The sequence below is a fragment of the Apostichopus japonicus genome, chromosome 9, assembly GCF_037975245.1.
Source record: "Apostichopus japonicus isolate 1M-3 chromosome 9, ASM3797524v1, whole genome shotgun sequence".
NCBI lineage: Eukaryota > Metazoa > Echinodermata > Holothuroidea > Aspidochirotida > Stichopodidae > Apostichopus > Apostichopus japonicus.
This window is the reverse complement of record NC_092569.1, coordinates 36405064-36423621: the sequence shown is the minus strand read 5'-3', so window position 1 is coordinate 36423621 and position 18558 is coordinate 36405064. Positions and strand designations below refer to the sequence as shown.

Sequence of the window (18558 nt, the reverse complement as noted above, 5' to 3'; positions counted from 1 at the left end):
GATAAGACTGCCAGACTATCAACAAGATTCCACATCCATGCAACTCCAACTGCTTCCTTCACCTCCTTGCAGATGTACCACATGTCCAAAAAAAAGTCAGCATTGGTTAATGTAATTAAAATCTGGCTTCCTCCTGAGCTGGCAAATACACATGAATTGTCAAGTACAGAGGTCAGTGTGAAACCACTGAAAGATCTTCTCAGCTTTCAAGAAAACAAAGACTTGAAGCCAAATTGATAGAGGCCACACTGATACCATTGCACTCTCATAAGATGAAGGTATCACACACACTTCATTTTGCTTCTGCGGTGCAGTGCCTGGTAGACTGTGAGGGTCACCCAATGGATGTTTTAACAACTGCCTGGTTTATAGAGCTCTGCAACAGATAATTCATCCTGATGTTGAGTCGTCATCCTGCCATGGCCTTGAGCAAATTGAACCCAGTTCAACACAAAGCAGCTATTGAATTCTTGTCTAGGTACTGTCAAATCCACATCATCATCATTGCTGGTTCCAGCTAAGCCGACCATAATAAAAGAGTACAATGAGGGTTTTTTAATTCACCCAACAGAGCTTGCATTCCAGTACCTTTGGGCAGCTGAAAAGATATTCAGAAATTGTTATATGAGTGTGTTTGTATGCATGCATATGTGTGATTTTCTTGCTTTACAGAACAGCTCCATTTTGATAAGCTATGTAACGTGGAAACCTGCCAATCATATGTTTGAAATAGGACAGGCTGAAACGATTCTTAAATGAAAAGCTTAACGACTTCTTGCATTTTTATACATCACTGTTCAGGTAAGGCCAGTAAGGGCAGTATGAAGAATAAGTAACAATTAATAATTATCATTATGGCCATTTGCTGTCTGCATAATAACAAACTGAATGATGTCATCAGCCCTGTGCTCAGTTGACAACACTGACAAGTAGGCACACTATGTCAGTGTGATCCATGAAACCTTATTAAGGACATGACCGTATAGTATATATGTTAATGGAAAATACATAAGCTACAACATACACCAGTATTCAGTTGTTGCCGGGGTTTTTTTCTCGACAGACCCATTCAATCTGTTGCACCTACTATAGCCTAGTACTACATTCCTGAGAAATTAACACCACAATATCAGTCTTAGGTTTGCCCACAGACTCCCAACTATTGCTAACTCCTACACTCAAGTATATAGTTAAGTTTAGTAGAAAAAAAGACCAGGAGAGACACTCAAGTCCCCATTAAGGACCCTAAGACTATATGAGAGGAATAAAACCGGGGACATCAAATGTCATACCCAATTACAATGCTTAATGTACTCATCCAAAGTATTCTTAAACCCATTCACACTACTTGCAATTCAACCTTCTCAGGCAAACCATTCCATCCATTCACAACCCTTGTATAAGTTGTATTAGACTTTAGAGAAAAAGTTATGCCGAATATTAATCCTACTTTGTAACTTATGGAGTTTAATACAATGACCTCTGGTACAACTACTTTTGGCAAACCTGAAAAGATCAGTGAAGCATAAATTTGCATTTTATGTGTAGGCCTACTTTATTTAATTGAAGGATCTATTAATGTAGGCCTGATGCTATAGTTGTGCGTCTGTAATCTAGCCTAGCCAGGACTGTGATGTGTTCTTTTCGTTTGTATGACTAAAGTAGGACTAGTAGTATGAGGCGTAAAATAAAACAAGTGTAATGACAGGTTTTCAGCTAGTTTTCTATGCATTTCAGGTGTGAAGATAAACGTAAATGTCATTAACTAACGCATACTCTAATTCATTACCTGATATCCATTTTGTTCCTCGTATGCCTGTCAAAATCTGACATTCTGAGTCGCTTCGTTTGTTCGCAACGAGCACAGTGTGCAAAGCTGCTATATATTGTGTGTGGTGTTTTTCGTGTTTCGCGCAACTGGTAACGACAACTGGACCTATTTTGATGCCCATGGTTTGCGTGTGACGTCACAAATCGCCAGTTGGCCAAACTCTCTCTATATACGGCTCTGATATGTTTCGATGGTTCACCGTTAATCACGTGACACGGTATTTGTAATATACTGCCGGTGTACAGTGTACCCTGTATGTAAATATACGTAATATATAGCACAGTTTCATGCAGTGGTAGCATAACACACGTAACGTGTATATTGCGGCCGCGTCGCCGCGCTGTTGAGGTGGAAGGCACAGGTTGCTTTATTGTGGGTCCCAATGCCAAAAGCAGTGAGCGACAAAACGGACATGAAATGAAAAGTGTACTTGAGCTGGTGCTACGTACGTGGACTGGGTCTCCAAAAACGATCTACTGGAACAGAGATCGGGGATCGACAAAATGACCAATGCTACCTTCGCGGAGCATTTACTGGCATGGCAGATCATTCGAGAAGGTAGGCAGCAAATTATGCTAACGACTAACGTTATATATTCACTATTTAGGCTATTGCATACTGCTTTCCGGCCGAAGTGTTTGGTCTGCCGTAGGCTTCATTGTTATATTGTTCAATAGATCATGCTAGCTAGGCCTACTACTACGAGTACTACAAACTAAGGCAACTAATACACCGAGAGACATAGGCTAGTACAGTAGTATAGTCAGTTTTGCGAAGTTTGGAACACTGCGAAGTTCGGACACCCCTAAGAAATACGCGATTTCACGATGAGACAACCTTCAGCAAGAGCCAATTGCACGAAAAACTACGAAGCTACAGTTATTTTCTCTCCAAAATGACCCAACCATATCAAGTATAGTTTCAGGTGATTTATACCATGAGATATAGTTTTGGGGTCTTTTAAGGCTTTGGTGTCCGAACACCGCAGTGTCCATGCTACTGCAGTGCAGGCTGCTGTACAAACTGTAGCCTAGCCTAGGCCGAACATTTCATGAAGTGTTATTTATGCTTTTCTACATATATTTGCCTACTAAGCATGATCAGTATGGAAGTGTGCGGTATCATGTGTTTGGTTTATGATTCGGTAGCTTTGCAAATATGAATAGGACTTAGGCTACATTAGTGTAACATGGATTTGGTAGGGAGATCTCCCCACAAGAAAATTAAACTCGAAAGAAATGCAACTTCTCATGAGCGGAGCAATAGCAAAAATAGGACTACTGTAGCCTAGCTCCAGGCCCAGATTTATAAAATTATGCACCATGGAGAGCCTGCCTCAATTTGATGGTTATTCCTGTCAAGAGCATTTTTGATATGGGCATATTTATTTTGTAACTGTAAGTCTAGTATGCAATGAGATACGTGAGGGACGGGCCTATACGCAATAAAGTGACTGTTTTCATTTCGTACTCTACTTTACCAGAACAATTATAGAGTTCCTAGCAACAAATAAATTAGTCTGACAACTTGAAAATTTACTGCATATTTGCATGCATGGTCATTCTCAGTTATAGACTACTAATTTGTGTAGCCATTTCAGTTTTGTCTTTTTTTTGTCTGAGAATGGGTTCTTAAGTGGTGAAATAACCTCGAATCTGCTGAGCAACTCCAAGATGAATTAAGTTACTAAGGCATTGGGTTCTTTTACTTTTTTAAGTCTAATATGCATAGGCTAGGATATTTACTTTGCTTCACTTGTTTGTCAATCCGCATAGCCACTTTAGCTGTGGATGATTCTCCACTTGCAAAGAAAAAATGTATATACGCATTAATTTAAAGGCCGTGGCTATTCTTACAACTAGTCGTAACAATTATTCATAAACTATTCTTACGACATCGGCGAATTCATGCGCAGTAAAGTAAATAAAGCAACTGCGCATGTAGTAGGGGTAAACCTAACCCCTAACCCAACCCTTAACCGGAAAATATTGTTACTCCTAGTCGTAAAAAGAGTACTCCTAGTCGTAAAAATAGCCACGTTAAAGCAACTGTGCATGCGTAAAAGGGAATTATTGTTACAACTAGTCGTAAGAATAGCCACTTTGTAATTTAAACTCTTTCACCCAAATTAGAGTTTGCCTATAATACTCCCAACTTGGTATAGTAACTTAAAAAAAAAACGGTAGCGGCTTTTCCTGTAACTGTAGTGTAAAGTGATAACTGATATTACTAAGTTTTCCAAATTAATTCAAAACTCAAAAGCCTTCTCAGAAAGAAGCTACACTAGCTCTACAGGCTCCTTTGTTGAATTAGTGAAGGATAGTAGATATTGTTCACATGTTTATGCATTCATAACATGATAGTTTGCTATCATCGTTGTTTAATCATAAAATCAAGGACAACATAAACAAATCAATGTCACCAATAATTGTGAATGCCACCATTTTATGTTCGACAAAATTTATCACATTTGATTTCAAGGATACACCATGCATGGCACATTGACGGACACTGAAGCACATATTGTAGTTGTAATAACGCACCAAATATGCGCTTCATTGGACATGACGCACCATTCCGGGGGTTGTTGAGTCCATCTTACAATAATTGATAATTTCATCATGATATAGAAATTAAAGACATTTGCCAAAATATAACAACATCATAGGCTTCATAGCTCTACACATAATCTGATCATGCAGTTCTAAAAATTATACAAAATGAAAATGATACTACTGATTTGTGAGAGAACTAGAATGGTCACCCATTATATACCATATCATGTTTCTATAGTATGTATCTTTTAAACACTTCATTGTTTAGGGCACACCTGTAGAATATTCCGTAATTTTTAGTCTTGGAAATAAGCAAAGCCTAGCTATATTTTTGAAAGCAATTATGCATCCCTGAACATGATGAAATTTGGTGACATATTAGTTTATGAGCAAGCCTACTGGGACATTGCCATTGTAACATCAAACGTTATGACATTTAGTGTATGTAAGGTATTTAGTAGATGAGTTATAATACTGCAGGTGTATACTACTAACATAGAAATCAGAAATATAATAGAAATTGTTGCACATCACTAGTTTAGGTTTGCACTATATTAATAAATGGACCATTCTTGAATACTTGCAGAGTTGACACTATACATACTGTAAATCATAAAGCAGATGTGATGAATTTATGGTGCCAATAGCAAAGTTCTGTATTAACTAGTAGTGTTATTACTGTTCTGTGTTTGCAAAATTGATTTGAATTTTTGACTATTTAGTGAAGGGCAAAATGTGGTATTCAGTAATTTATGTTGGAAGTTACATAATTCACTATGTCAGGGATTGCTCACATTGGGCAGCTACTGTACGCCCAGCAGTTCTGAATGCCGCCCCGCACAAACAGTATTTAACTTTTTTAGCCCAACACTTTTTGATGATAATTTAATAAGTTTTACCATAACCAAAATCTGGGAGAATATATGGCACAGAATAGGAATATAGCACCACCTAAGCATACTTCATGTGCCAAATTTGTCCATTTGGGGGGGGGGGTACCCCACCCATGAAATCCCTCTCCCAGGGTCTGGATCACACTACCGCCCAATCTGCCTGGCACTCAAATATTCATGAGCACTTCCCTGCTATGCGTACAGTATGCATTCTGATATATTATTAACTTTGCACATCCCGGTATTATTTGTCTTATTCAGTTGAAGGTGTGTGCCCAATTAAGAAACTCGAGAGGTTGGTATCCAAACTGATCAACCAGAAAAGATAACACCAGTTCCTCAATGAAAGGCCATGCCCAACAGAGGCTGATGCAGCAATGCACTCCAGCAGCTATTCCCCAATGGAGACTGGTAATTTTTTGATGTACATACATACTGTAACCATTCCATGCTGTAAATAAGTCTACATTTTAACTAGGTCTGCAGTCTACTACTGTAGGACTGTATATGACTAACCAGATTTAGGACATTGGACACATTTATTCATTTATTGTATTATGTTATATTAATGACATAGACATGTAGTGCTAAATATGGTGCTAATACAGCCACTGGAGGTCTGTAAATGTGAGGGACCCAAAAATGTCCAAACCCCACAAGTTAATGATAACAGTACCTGTAGTATTTTTCCTTAACTCTGAAAAATAAAGACATTTACCAATCTTGTAGAATGTGCTACCTACCTGTCTGAAGCAGTTTGTGTTCAAAAATTGCACATTTATTCTTTTCTCTTTATGTTTTCTTTTTATGTTTCATGATGATGTGGCATCATTCGTATATACAGTACAGTACTTGCACTGCTTAAAGATAGTTACTCTTAACTGCCTATACTGTAGTTGTCATCTGATCAGGTTGTCATGTGCATATAGTTTCATATCAGCAAAGACATTGACATTTTTGGCAAATTTTGAGTGTGAGCTATATTTCTAGTTTAAAATGTTAGGGGCATCATTAAGGGGTCTACTTTCACCCAGATTTGAACAATAATTTTTAATTATTACAATGAATGCAAGTTACAATCTCAGTGAATAAACAAACATAACATTTATGCTGGCTCCAACCCAGTTACCTTGGCCATGAGCCTGAATGCCTCTTTTGCTATTAAAAACAAATAAATCATATCTTGGAAAATCATTTGAACAGGTATATCTTTGTGACACTTCTGTCCTCACACAATGCCATAAATATGTCTTTTTCCCATTTTCATTTCACATTACAGATGTACAGAACATCCTTTAGAGGAACAGTACAGCACAGCATTGCGTTATGGCATGATGGATGTTTTCAAGCAGATATAAGAGTTGGAACTGGAAGTATTTGTGTTGGATTGTTTCATTAATAAATGTGTGCTTCTCTACTTTACGTAAGATGATTGTCATATTTCTTGTTCTCCAGTGAAAGCTATGGATTTGCATAGTGAACGTTGTTAACATGGATACGGACAATTTTGAAATAGCTGATATCAAAGCAGTTTCTCAGCTTACAGTATTTAAATACCATTCATCAAGGACACAAGAGTGGACAATGGGAGTAACAAGTATCCAGAATGTAGATATCACAAGGCTTCAAGACAATTGAACAAACTGTACCATAACAGACAACAACAAACATGGTGTCTCAGTGAAATGAAGTTACTAAGCTAGTGCAATGTATCATAAGAATTTATCTTCTCCATGGTGTCAAACATTGATTGTTGCATTCAGTGCGTTATGTATCCTTCTCCTTTCTGTAGTATTTAGCATTGATTTGCATGTTCATTCATAGTGTAAGTAAACTACATAATTGATGTCATCAAAGTAACAACTGTGTCATATTAAATAAGTAAATTATTGAATATTGGTTTCACTACATACTTGATTGTACACTATTTGGCTTTCCATGATAGTAATATCTGATCTTTTTAATTACTGTAGCTTGTTCAGTCATACCAGTAGTTCTAATGTGACATTGATCTTGGGTTATTTATTGTTGGTACAGGATAACTTGTCTTTATTTTGTATTGTGTGAGATCAGTTTAAAATAACATATATTGTGATGTCATAGAATGTTGAAGAGGTACTCTAACTTGCAGCTAGTAGTGATTAAACAGTTCATTCAGTGCTCTCATGATAACCCCAGTCAGGCCTAGTGGCAGATGGAGATAGTGGCAGATGGAGCTGTTTGAAATGCAGGGGACATTATAGGGTCTTTTGAAGTTTTGGCAAAAGTTCTTTTGCATGTAAAGCTGCTATACTTATCATGGAGAAGTTCCACAATGGAGGCATGGCGTCTCCTAGCCTTATTTGGGTATGTCCTTGCATTCCATATTTGGAACACTGCCCTGCTATTGTTTGTATTGCTTATTCTAAAATTAGGTAAGTCAGTATTGTAACATGTTTTTATTTTTAACACATTGATTGCATCTGTACAGTTCTTACATTGAGTTCAACTACAATAACCATGAGCAGGGAAAACTTACCACTATGTCACTTGCATTTCTTAATGTTCAAGTGACCATATTCATACTTTAACCAAAGCATTTCTTCCATATTAGATAGTGTTTATCCAGAGTAGGTTACAGGATATTTTCAAGGTGGGCTATGTAGTATCAGGTGCGTATCCAGGGGGGGGGGGCGTTGGGGGCGCCCGCCCCCCGGGTAAGAAAAAGAGGAGAGAAAAAAAGAGAAGAAAAAAGGAAAAAAGAGGGGAAAAAGAGGAGGAGGAGAGGAAGGAAGGGAAAAGAAAAAGAAGAATCAGAGAAGAAGGAGAAAAGGAGGGAGTTAAAGAAAAACGCGAAGACACCGGGAAGAGAAAGAGGAACAGTGACTCATTACAGCGCTGAAGGGTAGCCAGTGACGGATCAATGATTTCGTAAAAGTGTGCCTCACCCTACCCCTTACACCGACAACTCCATTTTTTTGACGTTTCCATTTTCCTCTCTCATTAATGATCTATATATGTACTATATATGGTCTATCATAACGCGTGTGTAGAATTGTGCTATGAAACCAACTGTGGCTGGTCTCGAACTCGACCGTGTCGTCGGGGAACATGACGCATTTTGGAATGGGGGCGACCGCCCCCCCCCCCCCCATTCAGCATTTTTTTAAATGATATCGCTAAGTAATTTCAAAATAGAAAGTGCTTAGATGCAACTTACAAGGCCTGGGAAGTGTCATTTCCAGCGATCTGGGAGACATTTTCGGCCAAAATTTGCTTGTACGCTTCGCGCTAACAAATGGTCCTGGGTAGTGCCATTTCCAGCGATCTGGGAGGCATTTTCGGCCAAAATTTTCTTGTACGCTTCGCGCCAACCTATGGTGGCGCTACGCTTAGATAATTTGCCTACAGGCTTCACCCCTCCCATGGCAAATTCCTCGCTACGCGCCTGTTCGAATTTGTAACGCAAACAGCAGATATCGCATCATATCAGTGAGCATGAAAATGGCGTTCCAGGATGAAAATCCTCAAAACTGTCCGACTTGCCTGAAAAAATAACCAAAAATTTTCGCGCGCCAAGCGCGCGTTCAACGTGTCAGTGTCAATATCATATAAGCAAGCATCGGTTATTACATCGCATGCCATCATGTACCGTACGGTCCGTTCAAATTGCGCAGTATACCGCCAGATGCTAATGTAAACAACGACATGTCTCATGTAGATGTATAAAAAGCATGGAGGTCCAATTATGTCAAGAGTTTCTTTTACATTAGTAATGGCGAATTAGGGGCTGCACCCCCGCCGCCCAGTGGCGGAGCGTCCATACGGTCAGGGGGGCGGATGCCCCCCCCCCCTGACGGACTCAAATGGACTGCTGGCGCCTTTTTCAGCTCTTTACCACTTTTTACTTATTCTAGATTATTGACTTTTTTATTGCGCTCTCATCTACTTATTGACATTTCTCACATTTTGTTGGTGTAATTTGGCGATGACACCCTATTCTTCGTTTATCTGAAAATTAGCCAGGCCCTGAAAGGGTCATTTCCGGCAATCTAGGGAGTATCTTTACTCAAAAACTGTCTGTGCGCTACGCGCCAACCAGTGGTGGCGCTCCGCTTAGATAGTGTCGAAAGCGCCCCTTCAGACCATTCTCGCCCCTCCTGACCAATACCCCTAGCTCCGCCACTGCCGCCGCGCCTCCTACGCCTATGTGTGTAGTGTTCGGTTGAAGGAAATATCTGCTATTTTTTCATTTCCTTCAACCAAGTTTTATAATAGCCGTTATAAGAGGTTTAATATTTGTACACCAATAAATTAACTGTGTCTGAATTTTCGAAAATTTCTGACCAACATTCTGCATCACACTTCCCTCTACTCGTGCAATTTTGACCGGTCTGTTAGGGGTTCAAGGAAGTTTTTCTATATTGGTTGTCCATAGATGAAATTGTGTACAACATTATGGGTATGTTTTCAAGTGAGTTTATTCACGAGAAATGTGAATTTTCAAATTCTCAACAAATTTGGGGCTTAAAACCTTGAAAAGTGGGGCTGACGGGTATTGTGGGCCGCGACGTAGAATCACCTACAAAAGCAAAGACCCACAGGAGATGCGATCAGGTCGAACATGACGTGTGCCGGGTTGACAATCTTCAAAAAGGTTATGGATGGAAAAAAAAACTATTAGGAAATACTTGGTTCTCAGGCAAAAAGTGTACATCTGGTTGGTCATTTCAAGCCCGAGAAGTGCCGTTTCCGGTGATCTGGGGGGTATCAAAACCAGAAATTTTCTTGTACGCTGCGCGCCAACCGATGGTGGCGCTCCGCTTAGATAGTAATTCGCGCCCCCCGGGTTAGAAAATCCTGGATACGCGCCTGAGTATTGTCCCCAATTTAGCATGCTATAATTGCTAGAATATTTAATATGTTCCTAGAGGTCTTTACTTTCCAAATTGTTCTAAGGCATTCTAATTGAAAGCATAAGATTAAGATGCCTGAAAGTACCAGTGAGGTAAATTTCCTGGAAGGTGGTAATAAAACCAGTTTCAAAACTTTGACCAAAGGTAACCATATTTGAATATCTGGTTTATTTGGGGCCAATACAGCATACTCTGGTCGAGAGTTGGCGTGGAAGCCACCATATGTTTGTAGTAATGCAGTAAAATGTAGTAAAGGCAGCTGGAGGAGTCCAGTTTCCCCCTGTGCCGAAGGTTATTCATCTTTTGGGTTTTTTTGGAGAACACTTTAACCTTCCCAACCACAGAGCTCCCAACTGACCCACAATTCGCGGGTTGGACCCACATTCTAACACCCAAAGCCCCTGACCCACGCAAGCATCCCAAAAACCTGCATTGTAATTGACAAGTGTACGTAAATTAATTGCATCAAATTTGGACTTAGCAACCATCATTTCTTTAGCATTTAGCATAATAGAGTATAAAACCTCCTTTACATCATCATTTGAACCTCAAATTACGCTATATTTCATTTCATTGGGGCGAGCAGCGAACATTTTCATGCCACGGGCAAGAATGAATTATCACCTACTATTCAATTTATTGCATATTTCTCAGAAAATTTTGGGTGACAAAAGCCTTTCTAGGTGCCACCATTTTACATGTAGGCATCACCAGGATTCCAAAAAAAGTAAAAAGGGGAGGGAGACACCCCCATATACCCCACCCCCAGGACGGCAATTCGTGGCATGGACCAGCATTTGCCTTCTCGAGAGTTGGGAGCTATGCAACCATACCATTAACGACATGTCTCTATAGGCCCAGGGGATTGAATCCTTGTGTAGCCGTCCTGAGCTAGTGCGAATCAGCATAGAGAGGTTGTGAATGCAACGCCTTCGCACCAACCTCATGGGCTCAACATTCAGGAAGGACTTGACTAACTTTTCTTCATTCCCCCTTCTTCTCCCCTTGGCCCCCTGCCCCATTACTCCTTTTCTCATAGTTTTTCCACCCCTTTTTCTCTCCACACTTTTCTGTTGTTGTCCTTCTCCAGTTTATTTCCTACCCCTTCCCTTAATCCTCTCTTTGTCCCTCCACTGTTTATCTCCTACCTATCCTCTTCCCCTGTTGGTTTTTATCTTTCATTCTTCTCTCTATCCCTTGTCTACTAATCCCCTTACATCTATCTCTTTGTGTTCACCACGCTCATTAGGGTACACGTTGTTAGTCTGACACGTTTTCAGTCCGAAAATAAAATACACGTTTTTAGTCCGAAAAAACGAGTTTTCAGTCCGAAAAAACGTTTTTAGTCCGAAAATAAAATCCACGTTCTCAGTCCGGAAAAACGAGTTTCAGTCCGACACGTTTTCAGTCCGAAAATAAATACACGTTTTCAGTCCGAAAATAAAATACACGTTTTCAGTCCGAAAAAACGAGTTTTCAGTCCGACACGTTCTCAGTCTGAAAATAAAATCCACTTTCTCATAAAATCCACGTTCTCAGTCGGAACTTAAATATATACTGTTCATTATATATATAGGCCTATATATTATTAAATTATTATATATATATATATATATATATATATATATATATATATATATATATATATATATATATATATATATATATATATATATATATATATATATATATATATATATGAGTTGTCTGACGATCGCTTTAACGCGTGAATCTCCGAGTTACAACTACTAGTGTTCCACGAGTCTCAACTAGTATCAACATATATATATATATATATATATATATATATATAGTTATATATATATCGTTATATATATATAATTATATAGTTATATATGTTGTTTCGGATAGAATAAGCTGAGGAAAAGGTGAAGAAAGTGTTTTCCCTCAAGGCAGTATGCTGTTTGCTAATTAATTCTTATACTCATATCCAGGTCTCGCATAAACCTCATGTGATTCCGTGCACGGTTGGGGGGGGGGGGCGGGGGTAAACATTCCCTACATGCGCATGTATACGTTACGTTCGATTTATATCTGTAAATGTTTACCTGCATCTCATAAAATTTGATTCGCTGTTCTTTTTATGTAGGTAACATTGAAAACGATATAATTAACATAAATATTCAGTGACGGGATACAATATTGAAAATAAATCTTTATTTGCACATAATAAATTATGTTCGTTACAAGTATATATGAGGACGCGATAACTTTTAAGGGACAAACTAAAACGAATGACAGCGAATGACCGAATGACAATTGACTTTGTACAGGGTTAATTATCATTTGCAAATGACAGCGAATGACAGCGAATGACAACGAATGACAACGAAGGACAGTGTTGAGAAGAGATGGAATGATTAACGGAGTGGAGTAAATGCGGGTTATTGGTTTTCTGCGCAAAAATGATTTGAGGAAAATCGCATGTTACGTGGTTGCAGGGTTTTGGTGTAATTTACGGATAGAAACCACAGGGAAAGTTTTTGTGTGAGAATGCGCTTGAGTGCTGTGCTTTTTACCTTTGTAGATTTATGTAGAAAGATAACTGAAGCCGTTTCAAGATTATAGTATTGTTAGTTTCTAACAATTAATTTCGGAAAAATGACGTTAAATTTACTTTTTAAAATCAGACTTTCAATTTCGCTTACTATAAGGTGCGTATTTATCTTGTCCGTACTTTACTAGATCTAGATACCCACGAAGTCTGAACTGTGATATCCAGTTGAAGCAAATGTCTGTGCTGTCATTACTGTCATTCGTTTTAGTCAACGCAATTTTTTAGTGTGTACAACATATTGTCATTCGTTATGTGTAACGCAATTGTCATTCGTTTTAGTAACACCCAAATTTTAATAATATTTAATACCTACTTCTTTCTTTTTCTTTCTGGAATACACACGTCTACGCGAAATATTATATTCAAAACTGAAATAATTAGTCATATGCAGGCGCGGCGGAACGGAAAAATTATTGGGGGGGGGGGCTAATGTGTGGATACTATCTAAGCGGAGCGCCACCATCGGTTGGCGCGGAGCGTACAAGAAAATTTTGGGTTTTTTTCAAACCCCCAGATGGCCGGAAACGGCACTTCCCGAGTGTTTTATGCTGCGAATACCTAGCCCTAAAATATGGGTCTCAAGCCTGCAATTTCTCAGATTCCGTAAAAGTCTGTAAAAACATTGTAATTTGTATATTCGATGGTGTTTAAGAGAGTAGCTATAACTCGTAGTGTACCCGCAAAGACGTTTTTGAGTGTAGTAAGGGCAGTGGCGGAGCTAGGGGGTTTTGGTCAGGGGGGGTGCAAGAATGGTCTGTAGGGGCGCTTTCGACACTATCTAAGCGGAGCGCCACCACAGGTTGGCGCGGAGCGTACAGAAAATTTTCGAGTAAAGATACTCCCTAGATTGCAGGAAATGACCCTTTCCGGGCCTTGCTTATTTGCAGATAAACGGAGAATAAATAGTTGTCGTCGCCATTTCGTCGGAAAATTACACCAACAGAATATGACAAATGTCAATAGGTATATGAGAGCGCAATAAAATAGTCAATAATCGCGAATAAGTAAACAAGTAGTGAAAAGCTGAAAAGGGCGCCAGCAGTCCATTTGAGTTCGTCAGGGGGGGGGGGGCATCCGCCCCCTGACTGTATATATGGACGCTCCGCCACTAAGTAAGGGGATGTTGGAGAACTGGCTGAAATGAGGCAAGTCATTGGCCTAAGACGAAGTTGTGTTACGCTTACTGGTACTCACACTCACTGCTTCCACTTTTCACGGGCGTGAAGACGCGGTTGGGGTGACAATGTGGTCAATAGCCAGGGGACGGGCCGAGGGTCCCCAGCAATTACTAAAATTATTACACCTATGTAGTATACGTGTGCATCGGACAGATCGACAAGTATGCATTGAAAAATGGGCAGATGCCCGTTTCGGAGCCTTGGTAAATATTGGGGGGGGGGGCTTATCATGCATTTGCCCCCTCAACTTTTTCATTGGGGGGCTGAGCCCCCCCCAAGCCCCCCAAGCCCCCCCGGTTCCGCCGCCACTGGTCATATGATACAAACCATTTAGACACTTTCAAAATTAATCATCAAAAAAGATGATTTGTTTCTAAAAGATCTCTCTACATGTTCCTTCAAAATTTGCTTTGTATGCCGTATATAGCCTAGGCCATACTGAACCTTGCTCATTTTTATTAATAATAGGCATATATGTAAAGCAGTGATAAAGCCATATGACGAAAAAAAATATCAATATGGAAACTTTATAAGAAAATTCTAAGAATAGATATATTTACATCAAAGTATATTTACAATGCTTGTGGTGATAATACTAAAAAAAATGTAATAATCTAAAGAGACAGCAGAAAACCTCCCCGTTTATACCGTATTATGTTGAGTTTATATATTGCCTGTTGAATTACTTGAATGGCCAATATATATGAACATTTCTGTCTCAATAGATACATCTTACTGAGAGTACAAAGGCCGCACACGTGAGTTTGAAATCGATTATCTCTAAACACCATAAAATACAATTAAAAGGAACAACAAAGGGTTTCTTATCGTCATGTGTTTCTTTAAACTGATCATTGTGTACAAATTATCAATCTTGATAGAAGCAACCACGGCTTCAAAATTCTACAATATTAAAAAAAAAAAGTCGCTCGCTTCAAGATTATTACTACCTCATAAAAAAATCATAGCCCGAGTTTAGTTCATTTTGTGCGATTACTGATTTTTAATTGTTCCTCTTGTAAACATATAAGACGAAATGAACCATAATCCTCGGCTCCTCGGTCGAAGAGTCTTGTCAAGTCAAAATTAAATTAACGTTACGTTAATAAATGAATCAATTATTGCTTGCCAGTGTTTAACGACAAGGCTTTCTTATAGCCTTTTCTGAATTGCATACAAGATGACGGTTGTATTATTGCTGATACGTATTGTAGAAGATGTAGAAAAAAAGTATCGTATATGAACAAGATTATCGAGTTCGAGGGGGATATAAGAGGGTGAGAAGGGGGTGAGGGGTGTAAGAGGGGGTGAGGGGGTGCACGAGGCCGAGAAGGGGTGAGGGAGTGTCCAAAATTACATCAGTTAAATGTTTGCTTTATAATCATTGCATTTAGAGGTCTAGCTATGATCAAATTTTCAAACGTTCACGCCCCACCCTCCACCGTATAATAATAATAATAATAATAATAATAATAATAATAATAATATCCCTGCTCCTAGTATCCCTGCTCCTAGTAGAATGTGTCCAATTGTAAAAATAACAATTTACCTAGTTTGACGTCAGGTCTACGAGTCTATGTGTGAGTCTGAAGGTTCAGTTTATGGATGGGGGGGGGGGGTGACTTCCAAGGGCAGTGGTACACTTAACTTTGGTATGAAGGGGAAAACCACAAAATCACCTAAAACTGCCCCAACAAAGTGGACCTTCTGTGCATTTTGTACTACATATTCAAGTACTTGAATGTTGTTTTATTAAATTGCAACAACAACAACAAAATATATATATATACACACACACATATATATATATATACATATATATATATATACATATATATATATGTATATATATATATATATATATATATATATATATATATATATATATATATATATATATATATATATATATATGACTCATACTTGACAAATAAGGAGTAAAGTTTTAGAAAATATATTGAGACCTTCGTCAGCAATACTGGGCAGTCGAATGAAAAGTACAAAATGTAACACAATGAAAGTATGACGCTAGGTAAGTGTAAATTGCATTGATGGAATTAGAACCAAATAAACCATGACTATACAGGAAGCAGATTAAGGAGCAAAGAACGGATTACATTTGTAACTGATAGTTGTTAAGGGGTCCCAAGTATTTCTTGAGGCCGGCGATGTGAGACATAAATACGAAAGATTCAATCGATTTCTTTACTTTCAGTTCGGGCTGTCACCGTTTATTGGTGGTATTATGGCATTAAAACTGCATGCTTTCATTCTCCAACTGAAAACGTGTATTTCATTTTCGGACTGAAAACGTGTATTTCATTTTCGGACTGAAAACGTGTATTTTATTTTCGGACTGAAAACTTGTCGGACTGAAAACTTGTCGGACTGAGGGGTGTACCCCGCTCATTAACCCGTCTGTATTATGTGCGTGTTTTTGCTACACAGGCTCTCTGGTGGATAAGCTGTTTGCTCACAGTTTTATTTTATTTTGAACTCAAGTATTGAAGAACGTTAGGCCAGAAGCAAGTCGTTTCGTCAAATAACAGTACATAAGCAGCACACATTCAGTCACATGTTTATAGAGAATTACACGACGAAACTATTCGCATTTTATTTCTTCAGCAATTTCTCCAACAAAAATCGGCAGCACGAGATCATACGGGCCCATATGACTTTCCATAACAACTACCTGCTCCTACGAGCTGGTATAGCGTTTTCCCAGCAGTACAATATGCACTGTTCCATATAGAAAATCGAAAAATTGCGTAACTCGAATAGCACACAGTACACAGTGTGCCTATAGGTTACGCAACACTGAGAGGCAGATTAGAATCTCGGAAACCGGATACCATCGCGGTAACGGTACCCATTTGCGTATTCTGTTTATAGCTAAGGATGAGAATGCCATATTAAAGAAATGAATATGTTGCCGCTGTGAGAAGATGGCAGCATTGTTTTCATTTTTTAATCGGGGAATACGTTGAGACAAGATTTTAGATTTGAGCAATTTCCTAGCTGAGAGTGTGCCTTTAAGGTCGGTACACAATTTTGGATAACATTATCACCAGTAGACGACCAAACACGAAAATCTACATATATAAAGACCAACAATCGTCCAACATACCAGCCAACGACCGATTAATATCTCATGAGGACTGAGCCGTTGTCCACCAGACTTCCCCTCTATCCACCCCCCTATCCCATCCCCTCCCCCTCGATGATATTGTTTTGGTATGGTATACTGAGCATGCCTATCGAGATATGGATTTAGTTATTTATATAATTCATAATTTTTTGAAGTTAACATGTTTAAATAATATTGGAACTAGATAATTCAATAATTGTATAAAGACCAGGGGGGTAAAGACAAACCCTCCCCCATTTCAAAAATAAGAGAATTTAAGTTTAATTAAGGCCGCCTCTGTTGATATGACACCATACAGACTGTAACCTCTGTTACGAATTGCAATTTTGAGAGGGTTGGCGGGCCCGAAAGGTGGGCCGAAGTCCGTTTTTTGGGACGAATCTAAAGAGATGGGCGACCAATAACTCTGCTTTCAGAAATGTGTTTAGTAAGGGGGATTAGATGCAAAACAATGATATTATTTCTACAAGGTTAACTAACATTTGCCCGTGTACACGACTCGTTGTGCTTATATATGTAATTATTTGATCTCTCTGTTTTTTACACTGATCTTGATGATATCTCCGTCAATGACGTTAAATTGATCATTTTCGACAATATGAATAATGAAATTGATATTGAACTACTCATATTTGTCGATTGGATCCTATTACAGTGGTTACACAATATATTGTGTACAGTCAATGCGTCTCATTGTCAGATCCGCACAGCCGTTTATTCATCTCCCCAGTTAATAATGTATATATAATACCATTGTGACGTAGACGTTCACAGAAGACTTTCACCTGGAACTAGCTGTCGCTCTCGTGTATATGCCCTTGAATAAGCACGGAAAAGAACTGTTCCCTTCGTAAAGGAGTTGTGCTCAGGTTCTTGGAGGTTATCATAACTTTTGGCTAAGATCAAGTGCCAGCACTGTTCCCGTTTTATGCCCCCTACCTAAATCAGTCGGAAGAATTTTAGAACCCCCTCCCCTCTCCCTCTCCCTCCGGCTTCCACATGTGCATGCGCTGCTACATATACCTGTAAGCATATTGGCTATGATCATGTGATCACCAGTAAACATTTAACAGTATAGGTGGTTCACCCACCTTATCCTGATCATGTGTAATATCTATTCCCTCTGCAAGGGATTCGTGATAGTAACTTTGACCAAGGTGTTTGTAGCAAGTTCCTGCTTTGACGTAAGACCGTTATGATCACACATAGTCACAGTCTCCTTGCTAGGGGGACCGGGGTTGTGAGCGGATCAGTTAAGTAGTTTGGTTTTACCCTCGTGAACAAACATCTCTTACATAGTCACAATGTCAGGGGACTGGGGCTACGAGTGTAACAAAATTACGGTGAACTCATATTGGTTATCAATGTTCAGGCGGTATTACTGTATCTTATGTAAACTTTAACATCGTATCCCCCTCCAAAGTAGGCCTAAAAACAATTGTTGCACCCCTGCCTATTAGCTGTAGAACAATAAAGGGCT

General features: G+C 39.0%; 2 long non-coding RNA genes across 2 annotated transcripts; one reads left to right on the top strand and one right to left on the bottom strand.

Moving 5' to 3' along the window:
* Positions 1–566: 566 nt before the first annotated feature.
* LOC139974140 (uncharacterized) lies at positions 567–1886 on the bottom strand. The gene is made up of 2 exons (XR_011795406.1): positions 1790–1886; positions 567–598 (listed from the first exon to the last, which is right to left on the bottom strand). It is a non-coding gene; the product is annotated as an uncharacterized lncRNA (long non-coding RNA).
* A 363-nt stretch (positions 1887–2249) lies between these two features.
* LOC139974139 (uncharacterized) lies at positions 2250–7921 on the top strand. Its single transcript, XR_011795405.1, has 3 exons — positions 2250–2389; positions 5541–5690; positions 6559–7921. It is a non-coding gene; the product is annotated as an uncharacterized lncRNA (long non-coding RNA).
* The last annotated feature ends 10637 nt before the right edge of the window (positions 7922–18558 follow it).